The sequence below is a fragment of the Pipra filicauda genome, unplaced genomic scaffold (genome assembly GCF_003945595.2).
Source record: "Pipra filicauda isolate LSUMZ 115617 unplaced genomic scaffold, ASM394559v2 scaffold70_size2993248_pilon, whole genome shotgun sequence".
In the NCBI taxonomy this organism is placed as follows: domain Eukaryota; kingdom Metazoa; phylum Chordata; class Aves; order Passeriformes; family Pipridae; genus Pipra; species Pipra filicauda.
This window is the reverse complement of record NW_024104876.1, coordinates 595,477-611,578: the sequence shown is the minus strand read 5'-3', so window position 1 is coordinate 611,578 and position 16,102 is coordinate 595,477. Positions and strand designations below refer to the sequence as shown.

General features: G+C 49.1%; 1 long non-coding RNA gene across 1 annotated transcript; it reads left to right on the top strand.

Moving 5' to 3' along the window:
- The first annotated feature begins 10,281 nt into the window (after nucleotides 1-10,281).
- LOC113984646 lies at nucleotides 10,282-14,455 on the top strand. The gene is made up of 4 exons (XR_005566408.1): nucleotides 10,282-10,387; nucleotides 12,022-12,117; nucleotides 12,701-12,866; nucleotides 14,323-14,455. It is a non-coding gene; the product is annotated as an uncharacterized LOC113984646 (long non-coding RNA).
- The last annotated feature ends 1,647 nt before the right edge of the window (nucleotides 14,456-16,102 follow it).

Genomic DNA, 16,102 nt, shown 5'->3' with positions numbered 1-16,102 from the left:
TCTGAAACAAGGGCTGGGGCTGCCGTGGGCTCTGGCTCTGGGATAAGCCCGAATATTGATGAAATCCCGCATTTCTCAATGACCTGTGCCATCTAGTGGCAAAGCTGGATGCTTTGCATCTAGCAGCAGAGCTGGAGCCGAGGAGGAGCTGGGCTTGTGTCCTCTCAGCATCCCAACACCTCTCAGATCTGCTTTGGATGTGTGTTGAAATAGGAGGTTGGAATAGAGGTTAAAATTTTAAATTTTCACTCCGTATTAAGACCCAGATGTTGTGTGTAACTGTCCTGGGCAACCACAGAGATTTCTCCAGCTGGATTTCCCAGGCTGCAGCTCGGCAGGGAGGGGAGGCTGTGTGATCTGGAGCTTGCAGCAGGTGACAAAGGAGGGTCCCTGGCACTGGGCAGGTCTCTGGAGCTGTAGGTGAAGCTGTTCAAGGCAGGAATCACTTGTGGTGTGAGCACATCCAGCATGGACGCAGGAGGTCCAAGAGTTTGGGCAATTTTTAAACTCAGCTTTTCTTGGAAGTGCTGGACATTGTGCAGCATCTGCTGGAACACCAGTCGGTTTTGAAATCTAATTTAAACTTTAAAACAAAAGCTTGGATGTGCTCACTGTGGCAACAGGGCACTTGGTGTGCTGCACGATAGGGCTGGCAGAAGAGACAACCTCCTTTGTTTTCCCCCTGCTTTTCTCGAGGGAGATACTCCAACTTGCCTGACCACAGGGCTGGGCTGGAGCTCCTGAGCTGGGCTGGATCCCTACAAACCCTGACCCCACCTGGAGAGGTGCAGACAAGGCCTTGAGACTGTCAGCAGCCTGCAGGGCAGATGATGTCCAGAAATTCCCAGTTTAACCCTTTTTCTGGTGTCCTCTTAGATATGATATTATCTCTTTGATACAGAGCAGTCAGGCTCATTTTTGAGCAGCTCAGGTGTGTGACCAGCCAGGGGCTGCCCTTCGAACTGAAACACAAGGCTAAAACAGGTTGCTGAGCCTATAACCCAAAAAAGAACCTGGAACAAACCATCTCATTAAGCCGGGTATTTACACTGCTATTTCCAAACTAATGCTCTCTGCTATTTACCGAGCCTAAACCACAATATTTTACCAAGTGCTCCAGAATCCAAGACGCATTTTTGCAACTCCAAGTCAGTGGAAACTTAGCAGTTTATTTTTCCCTTTGGAAAGCAACCAGTTCCTATTTTTATCCCGGTTAAAGCCCACAGCGTCACCCATCAGACTCCTGCAAGCAAACACTTCTTCCACACTCTTTGCACCAAAACCTGCCAGGCTTCCCCCAAAATCAAACAGTGACCCCGATTCACTGCCTCGAAATAGAAATGGAAAAGGCCGTGGCAGGAGTACAGAGATCTGTCAGTAAAGAAAACCAGGCAAACTATTAAAGTACATTTAATCTTGGGTCGCTGGATATAAACTGATCTTTCTTAGAGGGCTGGATGAAAGAGGCTGGATTATCCCGTGTCTGACTGCTCCATTGTTTTTGTACCTTCCTCGGAAGCATCCGGCGCTGGCTGCTCTAGGAGACAGGATGCTGGACCAGCTAGAGAGAGGCTTTCATCTCCCACAGCACTTTTTGGTGCTCCTATAAACGGGCCCAGTCTGTAAAATAGATCGAAAAACATTTTTATAGGAGCCTCCCTCCTCAAAGGATTCCTTCAAGCCCATCAGCAGTTTTTCTTCAAAGACTTTCTCCCGCTTTTAACCCCTCGGCTGCCCGAGGGAACATCCCGTGCCCCTTCCCAGGCACAACAGCCTTCTGTGGCTTAGAAACAAAGTTTGTGCAAAGGCTGAACTGCCCAAAAATAGGACCTTAAGTGGGATAAAGTTTGAGCTGGTGCCTGGTGCCACTCCTCTCCTACCAGACCTGTGGGAGGTGAGCCTTGACCTTGTTTTCTGGCCGAAAAGATATTGCTCCAAATCAAGCTCCTGGTCCTGCTGGTGCTACCAGAGAGCTGGGCTGGTGGTGTGGAGTCAGAATCCCATCCATAGGGATGGATGTTGTCCAAGTGTTACAGAGAGGAACATGATGTAAAAGTTAATTAAAGTTATTGAAAAGAAAGATTTCTGGCCAAAGAGTCTTGCTCTAATCACAGTCCCAAGTGATGAAGCTGTTACAAGCCTTCAGCCCTGCAAGTGCTAATTAACAATAACATGAGTGGATCCAGGTTATTATTTCTTCATCTGTCAGGGAACAGTCCTGTCCTAACTGTGCATATCCAGTGGGATATGATGATGTATTTGCCCTGATGTTCTGTGGGTGACAGGAAATCCTCCAGCTCAGCCCCAGTGCTTTTAACTCCTGATTCAGCCAGTGCTGAAAAAGCCATTGCTTTTTCTGAAGTATATTCATGGCTTAGGAGCACCTGTCCCTTTGATTTTGGCACAAACATCCCAATCCAGTGGCCACTCAGCTCAGGTCCCACTGTTCCACAGCCCAGTGCAGCTCATGAGCAGGTGAAAACAGTAATGTGGGGGTTTTCCTTTAAGCCCTTTATCCCAAGGAAATGGAGAATTTGTGGTCACATGTGCTGGTAGAACCTTCCCTGGTGACTTCTGAGTGTTCAGCAGCCTGTGTTCATGGTCCAGCCTTGGGATCCTGTGCTTTCATCCTGCTTCACTCAGCAACACACCCCTTCTGCAAATCCTTTGGAAAAGCTTCATGTGGCTGCATTTGGGTGTTTTGGTGTCTTGTACTTGAGTTTCCAGTTGTGGACAAGCTGCCATCCTCTCCTGATCCCTCATGAAATGCAGGGACAAGGCAGTGCTGGTGTTTAACGGGCGATGGGGAGCGAATCCCACATTTATTCCCGTGGAGCTGCGGATCAGGTCACAGCACAAGCTGTGCCAACCTCTTGGAAATACAAGAAGCTGTTGGACTCGAAAGCCAAACTGAGGAACATGCAAATACTCATTTTTTTGCTACCTTGACAGCCTCTCGGTGTGGCAGGTGAGGGGTGAGAACGGCTCCAGGAGAGCTGGAAGAACCTCCCCTCAGCCCCGGGGGTCTGTGAGCTGGGCTGTCAGGATCTCAGTGACACGTGATGGCAGTGCCTGGGATTGCTCCCGGTTTGCAGCCAAGGGAAAAAGGAGCACGAGGTTTATTTCAACCCCAGTGCTGCCAGGGAGTCTCCAGGTACGGGTTATAAGGGGAAATACTGAGGCAGTGCAGCTGGAAGGTGAGAGCCAGGGAGGCATCCAAAGCATGCTCTGGGAGCCAAGTCTGGGGGTTCAGAGCCCTGGGGAGCCCTGCAAGCCAAGATCCAACCAGAGGCTTGTTTGCTTAATGGACCTTTCAAGCTCAAACAAAAAAAAAAAAAGAAAGCATGAAACCAGTGAGTGAAGCCCCCCTTGCTGGGGGTCTGCTGAGCCCCAGCCCTCCTAGATGTTCCCCAGGCTCAGGGAGCAGGGGCCAAGCTCATACCTTTGTAATGACATGTATTTAAGGAAAAGCAGCTCTGAGCCTGTTGACTTGCCTTTGGGAGGTGCCTTGATGCCGCCTGGAATCTTGGTGCTGCCTGTGGTCTGTCCTGGGGGATACTGAGCACCAGGCAGTCCTTGATGTGGGGCTATAAAGCATGGGGGGGGATCAAGGGGGACCTGTGTGTGAGCAGCGGGTTTGGGAGCTCTCATGTGTTCCTGGAGCAAGAAAGATTTCTGTAAATAAGTGCAAAGTCCTTGGTGGTCCTCAGACTCATCAGGGTGGTGGCTGGGACAAGGCACCAGGCCTTGTGATCCTGCTCTGCACCTGTAAAATGGATGTTCACAGCTCTGGAGTTAAACCTTGCACAGCTTTGCTTCAGTCTTCCCTTAAGCAGAATTTGTCCATGTGTGCTCCTGACCCTTCACACCAAACAGAAGGGACGTTCGTGGTTGAAGAGGGGATTTAGGACAAAAGGAAGTGGCCTGAAGTTGTGCCTGGGGGGCTTTAGGTTGGATATTAGGGAAAATTTCTTCCCCAAAAGGGTTGTCCAGCACTAGAACAGGATGCCCAGGGCAGTGGTGGAGTCACCAACCCTGGAGGGATTTAAAAGACTGGCAGATGTGCACTTGGGGCCATGGGTTAGTCGTGGCCTTGGCAGTCCTGGGGAATGGTCTCAATGGTCTTAGAGGGCTTTTCCTACCTAAATAATTCCATGGTTCTGTGATTTATATGGGTAATGCAGTTGCCTCTGGATGATATCACCCCAAAACCTACAGGAGGTCACAAAATAACTAAGAAGGGTTTCCCTGAGGTTGCCTTTTCCATACACACTGGTGTGAGTGGATGTGAGACCATTCTGGTCTTCTGCAGAAGGGATTCAACCCCTTTCTAGTCCCTTTTGGTTACAGCAGATTTACTTTGCCCCAGGTGGCTCTCACAGGCTGGTTCCATCACCAGGGTTTTTAATTCAAAGGATTCCACTGCTGTGGCCATGGTATAACTCATGTTATAGCATGGAGTGACAGGACATAGGGAATGGCTTCCCACTGCCAGAGGGCAGGGATAGGTGGGAGATTGGGAATAAACTTTTCCCTGTGAAGGTGGTGAGGCCTTGGCACAGGTTGCCCAGAGAAGCTGTGGCTGCCCCATCCCTGGAAGTGTCCAAGGCCACGTTGGATGGGGCTTGGAGCAACCTGGGCTAGTGGAAGGTGTCCCTGCCCGTGGCAAGGGCTGGAGCTTTAAGGTCCCTTCCAACCCATCCCATTCTGTGATTTTATGTTCTTGTAGGTCTTTTCCAACCTTCTGTGATTGATTTTTTTTCCCCTCTATGGATGTATTTGTGTGGGAATCCTGACTCTACAGACGGTGTTGGTGGTTGGGGAGACTCACTGACAGCTCTGGTGGGACATGCCCAGGGTTTTGCTGCAATGACTGATGGCAGAGCCACCAGAGCCTCCAAACAGCCCCCATGGAGGTGACATCCCCATGACCACAGAACACCAGTGCCCTCAGGAAAAATCCACAGCAGCAAGGGGTCCTGCACAAGGGGAAGTTAATATCTGAACCTGATTGTTATCTTTGCTTCCTGGGTTGAAGATAAGGTCTCTCCAGGGCATATAGAATTTGAGCCTGTGGTTTCTGGAGCTATAAATGTAACACCACTGTGTTTTCATTAAGTCTGAGGACAAATACGTTGAGCGAAACCTTATCTCTTACATTACCCTAATGGCTTCAGTGATGTGAAGTCTGGAGGCTTAAAGGAGTGCACCAAGGGTGACCCAGCAGCAACCAGGGTTCTCTGCAGCTCAGATGCATCGTGGCAGACGTGTGTGACAGCACACAGGGCAGTGACAAACGTCCAAGTGCCACCTTCACACAAAACACAAGCAAACCGCGTGCTTTGTGTGCATCAGGCACTTTGCAGCCCACCACAGTTAGGGCAGGTGTTCATTTCTTGAACCACATGACACGTGGGGATTTATCTGTTTCCATGAACTGCTGTTGAACCACAAGTTCCCAAAGGGTCTGGCTCTTGTCATGCCTCAGAGAGAAATATTTTGGGGTTTCCAACTGTAGCTGCTCCTCTCCCGAGGCTCAGGGTCACGGGTGGCTGCAGTTGCATCCCACTGTAAGAACAAGGATGTCTAAGCCTTGCAGGACCTGCCTGGGATCCCTGGGGATCCACAGCTTTGCCACAGCCTGGATTGCAACCCTAATCCCTTAGCAGATGCTGAATAAATTTCAGCTGATTCTCAGTCCTGTCCTTTAGCAGCCACCAAGCCCCAAATGCACAGAGTACATTTTTGGGATGCCACTTCCCTGTGTGTCTTGAGAGCCGAGGGCAGGGAATTCTTGTTCTACAGGAATATTATTCTATGCACAAGGACATGTAGGGAGAGATAAGGGGGAATGGCTTCACACTTACAGGGGCAGGGTTAGATGGGATATTGGGAAGAAATTCTTCCCTGTGAGGGTGGGAAGGCTCTGGCACAGGTTGCCCAGAGAAGCTGTGGCTGCCCCTGGATCCCTGGAAGTGTCCAAGGCTGAGTTGGACCTGCCTGGTTCTAGTGGAAGGTGTCCCTGCCTATGGCAGGGGGTTGGAATGAGATGAGCTTTGAGGTCCCTTCCAACCCAAACCATTCTAGGATTCCATGATTCTATGAAACAAACAAACAAAAAAGGGGTAGAAGTATTTAAAGTCCTTCCTCCTTCCAGTTTAATAATTTTTTTCAGTGCCTTCTGTTGGTATCTCAGGTATTTCCCTGTTCAGCTGCTCTCAGTGAACATGCACAGAAAAACCTAAAACCTCAGTGGCTTTTAGTTAGGAAAAAGCCCTGCTAATTACTCCATCACATTAGGAAAAAAAAAAACCAACTCAACTGAGAAGTGATAAATTAATCATTAGCTTGAAAAGAAAGAGCTGTGTATATCCCACACATTTCCATACAGGTGGGAAACACCTTTTTTTTGGTGGGTTTTTTTTTCCCCCATCTGGCTGGATAAACTGTTACTGGAGCAGCCCAGCAATTTAAACATGCCCTGAGCCGCACAAACAAAGGCCATTTCTCAGAGATATAAAGTACACACGAGGGCAGGGGGATACCAGGGGATTAGGCCGTGGCGGAGGGAGGCGGCTGCGACAACAAAGAGCAAATTCACGGCCGGGGTCCTGCCCCGTATGAGGTCATTTTCTGTCGGAGTTGGGCTCATTAGTCCAGCTGGCTTGTTGATCCAGCCCGAAGTGTGGGTGACGAGTGTGACTGGGTTTGCTGTGTCAGGCCTGCCCGACACGCGGGGCTGCAGCATTGTCTGTCCTGGGAACGGGGCCGTTAATGACACCAAGCGCCCCGGCCGCGTGTCCAGGCCGCGCGTCCCGCGGGGTCAGGCCTGTCCCAGAACCGTCAGGGCCTGACAGCTGAGCGTTTAAACAACGGGAGAGTGGTTTGTTTGGGACAATGGGGGAGAGGGCTGGGTCACAGGACTTCATTAGGTACCTTCCTCCAGCCAAGCCCCCCGACCAGGGCCACCTCTGTTGTCCTTCACATCACTCTCAAGCACAAGTGCTGTGAGGAGAGGCTGAGGGAGCTGGGGGGGCTCAGCCTGGAGAAGAGGAGGCTCAGGGGAGACCTCCTCACTCTCTGCAACTCCCTGACAGGAGGGGGGAGCCGGGGGGGGTTGGTCTCTTTTCCCAGGCAACCATCAGCAAGACAAGAGGGCTGGGTCTGAAGCTGTGCCAGGGGAGGGTTAGGTTGGATATTAGAAAGAATTTCTTTCCAGAGAGGGATCAGCCCTTGGAATGGGCTGCCCAGGGAGGGGGTGGATTCTCTGTCCCTGGAGGTTTTTAAGGACAGACTGGATGTGGCATCAGTGCCATGGACTGGGAACCACAGCAGTAGTGGATCAAGGGTTGGACTTGATGATCTCGGAAGTCCCTTCCAACCCAGCTGATTTTATGATTCTCCTGGGATGGTTTGGGTTGGAAAGGACCTTTGGAGGTCGTCTAGTCCAACCCCCATGCAATGAGCAGGGACATCTTCAACAAGACCAGGTTGCTCCAAGCACCATCCAGCCTGACCTCGAATATTTCCAGGGATGGAGCATCCACCACCTCTCTGAGCAACCCGTGCCAATATTTTACCACCTTTGTTGCAAAAAATTCCTTTGGAGCAATCCCAAGCTGTGTTTCTCCACAGGGCTTTGGGATGTGGGAGCTCCAGATGAGCTAAGCATCACCATGCTACCTTTTCCCCTGGTGTAAATACCCCAGCCCAGTTACAAACTCTTCCTTTTGTATTTTATTAAACATCATGAGGATAAGCATTACATCTTTTCTTGCCACTGTGGAAATGTTGCTGCATCTCTAACCCAAGCACTTGGGGTGGCTTTTGGGTGGCCACAGAAATTGTTTCATTCAGGTATTCCATCTCAGAGGCCACTGAATGTGCCATTATTGCTTCTCAGTCGAGTTTGGGGCTTGAAGAGTCAAGTACTTAGGTCTTGTTTTCCAAAGTATCTTGAAATACTCAAGCCTGAAAATTGTTATGTGCTCATTGCAAAAGCTCTTGACCATGTGGTTATAGGAGGGAGTCACTAAAATGCTTTTTTCTAATCTTTTAAAAAGAAAATTATTGCTTAAATCTGGCTCTTTTATTAGGAATTAGGGACTAAATCCCTTAGACCATAAGTGCTCGTTTTTTCCTTTTTTTTTAAACTCGTGCTGCATAACCAGTAAATTACATAATTAGTGGTAAATTATTTCAAGAAGCGATTCTTAAATTTAGGACAAGAAGTGGACCTTTCATTTCCCTGAGTGGAAACAGATGATGAAGCTTCTGATCTGGGAGGTTTCCATCCCAGCTGAGAGTTTGGACAATGCTGAGGAAGGAATGGATGTGGGAAAAGCCTGGTCCCAGGCAGGTGCCAGTGTGGTACAGCTGAGTGGATGCAGGAATGCTGGACTCCATGAGGATGCTCCAGCTCCTTCAGCTCAGCAGCTCCCAGAGGTTTTTCCCCTTCCATTCTGGTTCAGACAGATATAAAGTCTTTGGATTTAGAGGTGGGCTTTAGCCAAAACCCAAGTCTTGATGTCCAGGGATGGCTGGAGGGTGGAGTGTCTGCTTTGGTTGGTCTGAGTATCCCCCTGGCAGTGGTGGGTCACAGCACCCAGCCACTACCACAGCATTTTGGAGATGAAATATTAGTTTTCCATTCGTTGGTCTGGGTTCTATTTCCACCCTGAGAGCTGGCAGAGCTTCCCAAAGTGCCTGACTGCCTTTGAAACCCCTGTAACAGTGGCTCTGATGAAGCTGGAGGGAGGATATTCCAAGCCCAGATTTTCCTGCTGCTCTGGCAGGGCAGCATTAGGAAATGACAGGCTGCGGTGCACGGATAGCACTGGGAAAAGGCTCCACTTCATTTTACTCCAACCAGGAAGTTTGTTCACCCAGAAGCCCTTTTGGGGGAGCTACTTATTTTCTAATCTTGTGGTAATAATGGAGTGATGCAGAAGTCTGGGGATAATGAAGACAAACTGATTTCCTAATGCACCGAGCACAAAATAGAAGCAGGGAAGGGTTTCAGCAACGAGACAGAAAAAGAGTTTATTTTAAATAAAGATTACAAAAATAACCTACTGTCAAAGATGATGTGAAAAACCATTAAATAGCAATTTAACGTAATTATAATCGCGGGTGAGCTAAGGGCTATCTTACACAATTCCAATCAATCTTGCTGTCTGGCTGTGTTATCCTGAGCCCTCAGTCCTGACTCCAGCGTTCCCCCTGCAGAAGGGCTCTGTTTAGGAAGCAATTCCATGACAGCCAAAGCCATTGGGACCGAGGGATGTCCCCTGCCTTCCGCAGCCGTGCCAGCCCTTTGCGGGAGTCGAAGCCGGAGTGTGGCACCTCCCAGGGATCTCACCAAACGAGGAGCAGATGGCACCATCATGCTTGGCTGTGCTGGAATTTTATGAGCATGGTGGATCCTTATTTACTAAGCTGGCAGAACTCTGCATGCCCCTACCCTTTCCCAAGAAGGGCATCGATCAGCCAGACTGTGCTGTGCTCATCCCACGAAGTGCTTCTGCTCCCAGGAAATCATGTGCAAGAGAGAAAAGGGCACTGGAAGAGCCTTCAAACTGAGAATCAAATGTCTGTGCAGGTGCCCGTAGGTGTTGGTGGGACCCTGCATGTTGGGTCATGGTGGCCTTGGCCGGGACTCAGAGCAGGGTTGTGATGTCTCATGTTTCCCCCCAGCATTTTGGTCTGAAACAAAGGCTCCTCTGTCAGCCTGGGATGAAGAACCCAAGAAAAATTGATAAAACTTATCCTGGTAATCTAATTTAGTGCTGGTTTGAAGGATTCTCTAGTCATGGGAGGTTAATCAGAGACTGATGGGATTTGGGAGTTGCCCTTCATTGCAGTTTTGGCAATGCTGGACCGAAATATCATAGTGGGGAGCTGATGGCACCATCCTGCCCCAACTGGCATGATTTATATCCCAACAAGGGGGTGAGGTTCAGCCCAGCTTTGGACATGCTGGGAAGAGGTTGAGTGTCTCTTGTTCCCATGAAAATCAACGTGAAGGGCCAACATTTTCCCTGCTTGCCAACGTGTCCCAGGGTGCTGGTCCCAAAGAGGGCTGCACCCTTCTCCATGGCACCTGGGAATGCAAAGAGAAGGCAGAGCTGGACCAGGAGTGGTTGGGGGTTTCTCCATGTCAGTTGGATGTTTCTGGATTGACAGTTGGACTTTATGATCTCAGAGGTCTTTTCCAGCCTTTGTGATTCCACGAATCTTTGATGGGTCTTTGGGAAGCACAAAGGCTTTTGCTCAAGTAGCTCTGAGCAGCTTCTCCCGCCTCCTCCTGAGCCAAAGAACCCTTCCCAACACTCCATACTGGTATTTTCCAGGTCAAGCTTAGCCACAGTGTTCTCTGGATTGCAAAGTGAGCAACAGGGAGGCAGGACCAAGGGGGAGATGCCCTCAACCACTGTCAGCAGCCTGAGGGAGCTCATTTCATCCCCAGGCAAAGGGGAGCTGGGGATTAGCTTTGCGTAAAAGATTGTTCTGAGGGGGTAAATGTACTAATTAATTTGATTTTCACTTGGAAAAGGGGTGGTGGTTTGAGAGCTAAAATTGCCTGATTATTGCCAGCACATAAATTTCTCCTAGAAATGTGGCTGCAGTTTATCCTGATCATATTCAACTTCAGGCAATGAAAATTCTTCTTTCTGTTTGTTTTGGCTCTCCTCTTGCTGCTACAGCGTCTGCAAAAACATGTCATGCATGAAATGCTCCCCTCCATTTCGACAAGTTGTTCCTTATTCTTGCTAATTTTTCATTAAGAAAAATGCCAGGAACACCAGAGACCCCGACAGGTCTCTGTAATAGCTGTGCAGCAAGATTAAAGGCTGAGAAGTGTGGGGCTGCTGGCATCGCTTCCTATCCATTATTTTAATGTCTTTGTTGGGGAAAAAAAAAAGTCTCCCGACCCATTCCTGCACTTCTCAGCCACGACAGCTGGAATTTTGCCTCTGGAAAACACTCACGACAGGGTGTAATGTATAGTTTGTACAAGGTAAATGTGCTGGTCAGGCCGGGTTGTTACACACCGTGTTCAGCCAAAAACTGCCTCGAGCTGGCTCTGGGTGCTGCTGGTGGCTGAAGGGGGGCAATTAGTGTGATTAGAGCAGAAAGTGGAGGTTCCAACCAAAACAAGGGGGTTAGTGGGATAGAAAAAGTAGAGTTTCTCAACCAGTTCCAAATAACTCAACAACGGGGTCGTGTGCCGGGTGAAAGGGACCATGAGGCACATGGACCATAGGTGGGGATGAGGAGCAGGGTTTTGGTCATGGCCCACACTGATGCCTTAAATAGGAGCAGGAGAGATGCTCTGGAGGTGAAATTCAAGGCTGAAGTTTCCATGGATATGTCCTCTAAATCCCTGTAAGAGTTGGGGAGGTCTGAGAAGGGCAGAGGACCCGACCGCTGATGAGATGATGGGGGTGAGAGGGAGGATTTAGGGGTGTGGGGAGCCTGGGAGCTGAGGCTGGAAAAGCTGCTGTGAGAAAGGAGGTCAGAGGGTTTGAGTGGGATAAATGGTGATTTTTAGTGAGCAGTGTTACAACCTGCATTGGTTGGTGGCCATGTGGGGTTTGGAGCGAAACAGGTCCATCCCTGACCGGAGGTGGATCTGCAGAAAGGGAACATGCAGGAATGAGGTAACTGGACAACGCTCTCAGGCCCAGGATGGGATTCCTGGGGTGATCCTGTGCAGGGCCAGGAGCTGAACTAGATGATCCTTGTGGATCTCTTCCAACTCAGGACGTTCTATGACTCTAAAACTGGTATTTTAGGGTATTTTTATCAGCCTCCTTGCCCCTCCCACCCTCTGGCTTGTGTTGTCAGCCTCCAAAAGCACAGGGAAATTTTCCATGAAACCCATTAAATGGGATTTTAGAACTGAAGGGCACAGTTAAACTGAGCAGTGTCTGACACAGTTCGAGGCTGCTACAACAAAGCAGCACTGGGTGAGAAATTTGGTATCTCAGTACCCAAAATAACCATTTCCCTGCACAGAGCAGCACGTGCCTTCAAGCACGGAGCAAACTTGGTGATGCAGCTGCAGAGAGCCAGGAACCAGCTCCTGAAATGGGAAGAAGAGTCATTTACATGGTAATTAATAGCATTTGTGCATGTGAGGGCCGGTGTGTCCCCAGGGACCTCCTTCATCCCAGCACACTCGTGGGGACCCCTCGTCCCCGAGAGCGGGGAAGGAAGCAGAGCCCCCAAATAACTTCATTTCCTCAAGGACTTCCCCCAGCAGATGGGATAAAATTGCTATAAAAACCCAGAATCCCGAGACAGGGAAATATAATGAGCTGTGGGCAAGGGGAAAAAATAAATGCTGAGGGATATTTATGCAGCATGGGGAGTAGAGAGACCAAATCAGAAATTCCAATTAAGTCCATAATTTATTTCAACGGAAATATTAAAATTAGAGATGGGCCCAAGCGGTGAATTTCCAATTGGGATCCTGATCCAAATGGCATGTCTGGGCTGGGTCCATGTGGAACAATCTCCATCCTGTCATGATGAACAGCATGGACCTGCACCCACTGGCAGGTCCTCCAAAAATTCTGTTGGAACCCTGTTAGATGAAGTAGCAGCATTCAAAGGGCATCATAAATGGTAGATATTGGGAGATGGCATAATTAAAAAAAATGTATATTAATATCTCTCAACCAAAAATTTACAGGAAGGAAGGAAGGATACATTGAGAAATAGCACATACACCCTGATTAAACAAGTGGGAATTAGCCCTGGGGAATGCCCAGGACAAAGAAGGGGCAGTTCCCTTTTGGTTTGGCTCATGATGTGAGGAATTAAAAGGCTGGTAAAAGCTGCTGCAGATTTATGAAAAGGTGAGAGCACAACGCGTTCAATGCCATTTCAGCAGGACTCTGTGTTGCAAATATTTACTATTAAAAATATTCTCCGTGCTTGACCAGAAATTGCTCTGGGTCTGGTGCACGGCCTGGCTCTGTCACTGCTGGCAGTAACATCCCAGGAGGGTCTGGGCAGTGGCCACGGTGGCACCATGTCCTGGCACCCCATCCCAGAACCCTGGGCCTGGTTGGGTTGTGATGGGAGCATCCCCACTGCCTTTGAGGTAACACCCATCCTGGTACTGACATGGGAATCTCAAGTAATTAGAAGAGAAAAGCCTCATTTTCTCCTATAAGAGAGTGATCCCAAAGAATGTTGCCTTAGTGGCTCCATGTGGCTCATCAGCACCAAGGAGTGGGTTTGTAGGGTTTATTTCCACCTGGGTTGCTCACCAGACATCTCCACTTGGGTCTGTGTTGCTTTGCTCTCTGGGATCCCCATCCCATGGCCATGATCTCTGTGCACAGATCAGACAGGGGGATCCACCAGTGCAGGCTCACCGGAGCACCAACAGTAGCACCCAAAGCTCTTCTGCAGGGTCAGCAGGTCAACCCCAACCCCACACACCCGCCCCAGCTGCTGGGTTTTCCTTTCAAAGCCTTGCACCTCCTCAGGAGACCTGTGTTAGCATTTCATTTCAGCCTTCCAACATCCACAGCCCTCGTGAGTCATGTTTTCCACCCCCCTCTTATTTAACACGCCGCTCTCAGCCAACACATTTTATGGCCCGAAGTCGTCGTGATTAGAAATGTGTGTTTTCAGTGTATGTTTTCAGTGTGTATTTTCAATGTACTTTCCCTCCCTCCGCCCCATTCAAACCCTCCATTTACCAAACGGAGAAAAGTATTTTAAACATGTAGATCAAAATTACACACCAGCTTAAACGTGTCACTTTTTGGCACGGCCACCTCGCTTCTCAGCCAAGACTTGCAACTAAGATTTCTGCTCCTCTATTTTATTGATGTCCTTTTTTTTCTTTTACTTTCCACGAGCACAAATAGCCACTTAAGCAAAATAGATTTAACCCCTAAGTATCTGCTCCATCTGCTTCCCTGGGGCTTGGGTTTTGTGCTGATCCACAGCATTTCTCAATACCGTGGTGGTGCTTGTTGGCCACGTGAAGTTTCTTGGCTTCTCCAAGCTGTCTCGGGTCTTTCAGCTTGGGCTGAAACCCTCTGATGGCTCCACATGAGGAGTTATGGGTTTTCCCAGTTGCAAATATGGGTTTCTTAAATAGAAAGGTCTGAATCTTAAGTAAATAGAGGCTAATTTATAGCCTGCATCTCATTTACAAGGAGTTTCTAAGGTGATGTAGCCTTTAATGCACTGTGCAATTAAAAGGGGGATTGTGGCTGCAAAAAAGAATGGCAGCTAAAAAAAAAAAAAGAGAATATGAAACACTATTTTGCACTGTATTTGCTCTTGTAACAGGAAGATCCCACCAGGCAAAGGGGCTGAGATGCCAAGGTTGGAAATGGAATATGTTTGATGACACACACAGAGAACATTTTGTCTCCTGGCACATGAGGCATAAAACACAACCCTGTTGTGCAGTGTAGGGGTTTTCCAGGCTTCTCTGCTGCATTTAGAACTCTGTGGCCTCAGGTAATAAATACATGTGTACACACACCCATGTTCATCCTTATCCCGGGCCGGGGATTAACCAAAACAGGGGAAGTGCATCCTTGGTGGAGCTCAGTTACCAAGGCTGTGCCGGAGCATCCGGGTCAAACCTGAGCAGCAGGAACAGAGGGGACAGCAAGAGGCTCTTGGTTTGTCTCTGAGTGGGTGCAGGGCACGATTTGATAATGTCCCACACTTGGAAGTGACTCCTTCCCCTGCAAACCAGGGAGCAAATCCCCTCTTCCCTATCCCAGCAATGACAGCTGCTCCCGCTTCCTGGGCTGGTGGGACATGCCAGGTCTGATGTGAGCAGGGATTTTCACTGACACCATATAGCAGTGGCAACAGATGGAACCGTAAGATCAATATACAGTCCACATAATTAAGAATCGTGTATTTAATTGCGCCTTTTCAACAAGCATTTCAAATGCTCCTTAAATCAGCCACGTGGTTTTTGATATGGGAAACAGTTGTGAAATGTTTCATTTGGAAACGGCAGAGGCTGATCCAAACAAGCTGAGCCGCTGCCTTGTGTTCGTGAAAGGTTTTTGGCAGCTCTGGGGGTGGAGGGCTCTCCACAAACCATCACTGTGTGAGTGGGTTGTGATATCCAAGAGATTAACCTGGGGGGGGTAAAGTAGAGCGCAATTAATTTTATCCTGAAAGCTTTGGGCTTAATCCTTCAAAATTCTGTGGTTTTGGATGAATCGAAGTGTTTTAAACTCTAATGGCTCCTGTGTGAGTTCACCGTTGTGGTATTTGGGGAACCTGAGGCACGGGGGGGTCCTATGGACCAGGTTAGGTGGGGGGAGCAGGAGAACTGAGCCCTCCCTGCCTCTTTTCTCCTTTGCTTGAGGGTTTGATCAAGTAGGACTAAAACCCTTCCCAAAATCAACATTATCCACTAAATGCTACAGCAGAGAATGATCTGAGCAGCCTGTTTGTAAACTTGGAAGGACTGGATGTTCCCTCACGTCAGTGTTCTCCCCTGAAAAGCTGAAATGAAAGATGTTGCTGTGGGGAAAATAATCCCATTTGGCTACTCTTTTAGGGGTCTAACCAAAGCAACGGGCTGGAAATCAAACCTGACCAAGTGGTGGTTTGGAAGTTGTCCCGTCACCTGCTGCCCATCCCCAAGCACACAGCGGGATGCTCGGGCAGCCAAAATCCTTGTGTGATTCTGGAAGGGGCCCGGGTGGTGGGAAAGATGCTCTGTTGGGGAAGGCTGGGAAAACATGGAGCCCTGGCCATGGGACCACTGCCCTCCAGCAGCTTTCTGTGTGGTGCTGTGCCAGCACTGACACGTGTTGAAGGCTTTGAATCTGAGAAGAATACCAGGGAATCATGGAATGGTTTGGGTTGGAAGGGACCTTTTCAGGTGATCTAGTCCAACCCCACTTCGGGGAGCTGGGACATCCCAGCTTCCCACCAGCCCCAGGGGACCTCGGGACAATCCAGATGGTCAGAGATGGGCAGCAGAGCCCGGGGTGCTGCAGGAGGTGCCTTTGCAACTGCAGGGGGAGACAAAATCGTGCCCCCCATATCACATATTTTTGCCATTTGGCATCATCTCTTGTTCTAAAGGGTT